At 45.2% G+C, this 5,468-nt stretch overlaps 1 pseudogene; it reads right to left on the bottom strand.

The window, feature by feature from the left end:
* Nucleotides 1-3,558: 3,558 nt before the first annotated feature.
* LOC103260976 lies at nt 3,559-5,464 on the bottom strand (annotated as a pseudogene).
* Between the last annotated feature and the right edge of the window lie 4 nt (nt 5,465-5,468).

Here is a 5,468-nt window from a genome sequence, read left to right as displayed (position 1 = left end):
CTAAGTTCCTTTTTAAAAGCACATAAATACCTTTATTAATAATCATGCACTTTTATTTTATTAATAATAATGCAACTGAGCAAATGCTGATCCTGGGAATCATATTAACAGACCTTGAACTTTTAAAAACTCAAAATGGCATGCAAGGCACCTGAAACCAAGAAATTTGAGGGAAAACTAAGGCAAGAAACAGGTCTTTGACTGTTTTGTTTTGCATTCCTTTTGTTGGGAGGAGCAGGAGTGGTGCCTCTTGGCTTAAATTAAGCTGGCCCTGGCTTGTAATTGAGCTCACAGTACTCTTTTGGTTTGTTATCCCACTCAGTCTGATTCAGACTCTGGGGACTGCCCAGTGGCTGCAGGCAGGCTCTTCGGACAGAGCATTCTGTTATGATTGGAGGAGGTAAGCTACATCTGAGGTCAGGTTTCTTACTTAGAGGACGTTAAACCCGGGGGAACTGAAGTAGTGTTTCTGAGCTGTGAGGGAATACAAGGTTGGAGATGTAGGGATGGCATTGGGCAAGAGCTGGGATCAAACTAGGGAAAGGAGAAAGAAAGAAAGGCAAATAGAAATCACAAGGAACCTGTGTTTAGTTGTAATTGAACATGACTTTCCCTTTTCTAGGCAAAGGGGGGCACATGATGTTAACATGCATTATCATGACTTATTTGATTGCCAGAATTCATTATACTTTCTGCTGTTACACACTGAATACTGAAAAAACCCATTCCCTTGACCAAGAAAGGTCTCTGCTCTCTAGTCTACACAGAATAACAGGAAGGTGGACAGCCATCAATACCAGAGTAGTGAGTGTCACAGTGAAGCCAGAGCTGCAGGACATTTATATCAGAAGCAGCAGGAAGAGGAGGGAAGAAGCAGCAATGGAGGTATGAGCGCCTGCTTCAGGATAATGAGGCATTGAGAAGGGGCTGGGCCTCTAACTAGGTGCAGAGGGTGCAACTGGGAGGGATCATTCTCTGCGGGGTTGTCACGACTTGTAGTCAGCGATGTGGCTTCAAAAAATCTTCTGTTAAGTACTGAGAACAGCAATACCAGACTAGGGAGAAGCCATTTTCATCATTAAAAGAATCCTGCTTGCAAGTGAAAATACATGTTGCCTAAGCTAATTGATGAACTCCACAGTTGTTTATGGAGCACCCGCTATGGGCCAGGCGATGCGTTAAGGTCCTAGGGTTACAGAGATAAACAAGACACATATAACAATCTAGTGAGAGAAATACCCAATCTAACAGCTATTGGGTGATGCAATGGAGTTTCAATTAGTCAACTGAGTATTTATTAAACATATTTGTTTAGAACATTGAGTTGGATGCTGGAGATGTCTGTCCACACTTTGCAAGCTGATTTCAATGGAATGTGTATGGCCTTTGGTAAGTCATTGTCCCAGACAGCATTTGCTTTCTATCCAGTCCACTTCCCCCTTTAGGACTCTCTTTCTCATTTATTTTATTTTATTTCTATTGATACATAATATTTGTACATTTTTATGGGATGCGTATGGAATTTTGTAACACGACCAGATTGTCTGATAATTAAGTCAAGGTATTTTAGGGCACCCATCACCTCAAGTATTTATCATTTCTATGTGTTGGGAACATTTTAAGCCCTTTCTTCTGGTTATTTTAAAATATACAATATGTAGTTGCTAACTATAGTCACCCTATGCACTTTCAAGCACTGGAACTTATTACTTCTATCCCACTGTATGTTTGTACCCATTAACCAACTTCTCTTTGTCCCCCCACCACCCACATGCCCTTCCCAGCCGCTATCATTTTATTCTCTGCTTCTGTGAGATCAATTTTTTAGCCCTCAAACATGAGTGTGAATATTCAGTATTTGTCTTTTTCGTGCCTGGTTTATTTCACTTAACATAATGACTTCCAGTTCCATTCATGTCCTTGCAAATGAAATGATTTCATTTTTTAAGGCTCAGCAGTATCCCATGGTGCATATCTACCTCATTTCCTTTATCCACACATCTGTGAATGGATACCTTGGTTAATTCCGTATCTTTGCTGTTGTGAATAGTGCTGCCATAAACATGAACGTGTAGGTATCTCTTTAACATACCATTCTTTTTATTCCTTTGACTAAATACTCAGTAGTGGGATTGGACCAAATGGAAGTTCTATTTTTAGGTTTTTGAAAAATCTGCATATTGTTATCCTTAATGTGTATACTATTGTGTATTCTTACTAAGAGTGTCTAAGTGTTCCCTTTTCTCCACACCCTCACCAGCATTTGTTAATTTTTTTTCTAATAACTGATGGTTTATTGGTTTAAAAAAATCATTTTACTGATGCAAAATCGTGATCAAAAGAAATTAGTTTACAAAAGCCTTCTACGAATAGTTTGAGGTGGGCCCTATAAAACCCTCAATTTCTTGAATTTTCACTAGTTTATCATTTTTTCCCCCAGAAGGACAGTATTATTCACTTGGTATTTCAAACACACGTAAGAAGGAAATTACAGGTTTTCTCCACCCACACTTGGGCTGTCACTGGTATGCCCACGAGCAGGCCTGGCAGCATCACATGGCTGTTACTGTCATTGTACCATACTGTCTTTAGCACTCACTAGAAACAGGGTGTAGGTGATAGTATCAACAGCAATAACACTACAGGTAAATGATAAAAAACAAAACAAAACACAAAACAGAAACAAAACCAATCTCACAATCTACAAGTTCAGCTGGACTGTAACTTCTCTGGCGACTCCTTCCAAAGGAAAGGACAACAGCAACAACAGAGCTCTAGGGTGTTTAAAAAGATAAAGTGGCGCTGCAGAGCCAGGCTCTGCTCAAAGATGGCAATGCCGTCTTGTACACACCACCACATTATAAACCGCCTTCCATCACTGGAATTGAGTCTTAGTAACCAACTAGCATGCAGCATCGTAATCTTACAACTGGTCATGTGGAGCGTGAACAGTGGTCAACTTTTCCCCAAAAAACCACGCAATCCTGAAAATCTCCCAGCAGCACCTATCAGACAGTCATCATATCCCAAGAACCAAACTTTAAGAACAAAACAGAGAGTCAAAATCTATTTGCCTATTCTTCCGAGAGGACAATGTTTCGGGGTAAACCTGGCGATATTTCCCAGTGGCATGCCTGCTTGACAACAGTGCCCCTTTCTCTCATTTCCTTTCCTTCTCCACCAAGAAGCCTCCAGCCTGAGAAAGGGGCCAGCAGTAAGGAATAACAGACAGTAAGGCAATGCTTACAATGTCAGCAAATATATTTGCTTTTTTTTTTTAAATAAGTACGTACAAATACAGCTAGAAGCATTTCTGATTTGTCAAGTGCTCTAAAAAAAGCAGCGCAAGTCACAGCCTACATAGAATGGTAACTGTCACCAGGATAATAAAGCACAAAGATACGCTAATAACGTTATCAAAAGAAAAAACATGTCTTTATAAGTACAAACCTTTTGTCGCCAAAAAAATATAGAAACACAATGTATTTTTAAAAAATCAAAATTATACAGCCATGTTTTAATTAAGGGTAATCATTGGGTTTTTCTGAAACCGGAAAGTCACAAGTCTCTCTCTTTTTTCACTTTCACATCTCCAGCAAGAATGATTGCAATTTCCCCCCTGCATAGCGGCCTAGGGGACATTGGAGCCCACAAGAGGCCATTTCTCCCCACTGGGACAATAGACCTCTCCACTAGCTCCCTGCTGTTTGATGCTCTGTCTGGAGCAAGGGAGGCAGAACTTGTGCGAAGGGACAGACAGACACTGCACAGAGTGGGTGTCCTCCAGCCGCTCGTGGCAGAGGGTGTAGCACAGGGAAGCAGTGGCTGCCAGAGAGGAGTCCTGGAGGCTGGCAGGGTGCACTGGCTCCAGTCCTCCTGTACTGCCTGCCCGCTGGCCCCCCACCTCTCTGGGACCCAGCCTTCTTTGGTTCATAGAGGATGGAGAGGGCGAACTGTTGCTATTCCTCCTGGTAGTGGAGTGAACCTGGTTGGCATCTTTCCAGGCATGGCTAACCCCTGCGTTGTCTGCTACTAAGATCAGGGCTGCCATTGGAGGGGGGGACTGGCCATTCTGGGCCGCTTCAGGCGGTGTGGTCCGGTTGGAATGAGGTGAGGCAGTGGGTGGTGGTGGAGACACAAAAGAGGATGTAGGAGTCATGGGGATCTTGAGCCCATTTGCGGATGTGGACAGCCATGGCTGGGCCTCTCCATTGACCTTAGGGGGCCCGACTTCACCTTCTGGCTCTGGAGAAGGCTTCCTTTTCCTTGCTGTACTTGCAACTGCTTTAGATTCGTTGACCCCATTGGCCTCGAAACCCAACTACCTGCCTGTAAGGTAAATGAAACCAGACCAGGCGAAACAGCAACAAAGGAGCCAAGAAAAATTTATTAGCGCAATCCCGGGGGGGCGGGGAAGTTCACCGGCCCATGTAGCTGTGGGCCAGAGAAGTCGCGCCCAGCAAGATGGGTGATGGGTTTATAAAGGGCACACTGAGAAAGCTGTGAGGGGTTTGGGGAGAGCAATCACTGGTTGGGACAGCGGTCACGTTTGCTGGCGATTGGCTGAACAGGGTTGCTAGAGTCGCTGTAATAGGTACTGGCTGGCTTTGTGGCTGGAGCCTTAGTTCCGGTCACTCATTTTTTTTTTTTTTTTGCTGGCTCACTTTCGCCCATTGTTCTCCTGGTCTGGGTTGGAGCCAGCTTGTTGAGGCGAGGCCCTCCCGGCGCTCCGGTACCTCCCACCTTACATTCCAGCTTTTTGGTCATAGGGGCGCCAGCTCGTTCTAGCTACTTCCTGCTGGGGAGGCAAGGCGTTGGGGGGGATCTTAAGGCTGGCATTATTCGAGAGAACTCTGCCAGATGCTGTTGGAGAAACCTCAAAACACATGGGGCCATTGACAAGAGGAGAAAAACAACAATCAGTGGAGTGAGAACCGGGAGAAGCCACGTTAGAAGCTGGGGTTGCCACCACCCTGAGAATGGGCCTCCGACCAGGTCTTCTCTCCGTTTTTGGAGGTTTTCTTGTAATTGTTTAACTCTGTCCTTGACTATCTGCAAGTCCAATCAGCCATTCCCCATGTCATGGTAAAGTTATTGGCTAGGGTTACTAACATCAATACGGCTAAACCGTAGCCGGAGGGGTCCCACCTCATTAGATTTCCACACTGGTTTCATTTACCTTACACTGCCTGCAGTCAGGGCCGGCTCCTCTTTTTTTTTTTTTTTTTTTGAGTTGGAGTCTCACTCTGTCGCCCAGACTGGAGTGCAGGGGCCGCTCCCGGCCACCGCAGCCTCGACCGGCTGGGCTCCGGCGATCCTTCCGCCTCAGCCTTCCAAGCAGCTGGAATTACAGGGATGCGCTACCATGCCCGGCTGATTGCGGCTCCTTCGTAAACGTGCTCTCGAAGGGCCCCCAGTGGCCGTGCTGGTGCAGCGCCAGCAGCGTGTGGCGCACGGTCTGGGGCCTG

The sequence above is a fragment of the Carlito syrichta genome, unplaced genomic scaffold (assembly GCF_000164805.1).
Source record: "Carlito syrichta isolate Samal-C Ts95f unplaced genomic scaffold, Tarsius_syrichta-2.0.1 Scaffold303507, whole genome shotgun sequence".
In the NCBI taxonomy this organism is placed as follows: Eukaryota; Metazoa; Chordata; class Mammalia; order Primates; family Tarsiidae; genus Carlito; species Carlito syrichta.
The sequence above is the reverse complement of the archived record's forward strand: the minus strand, read 5'-3'. Positions and strand labels throughout refer to the sequence as shown.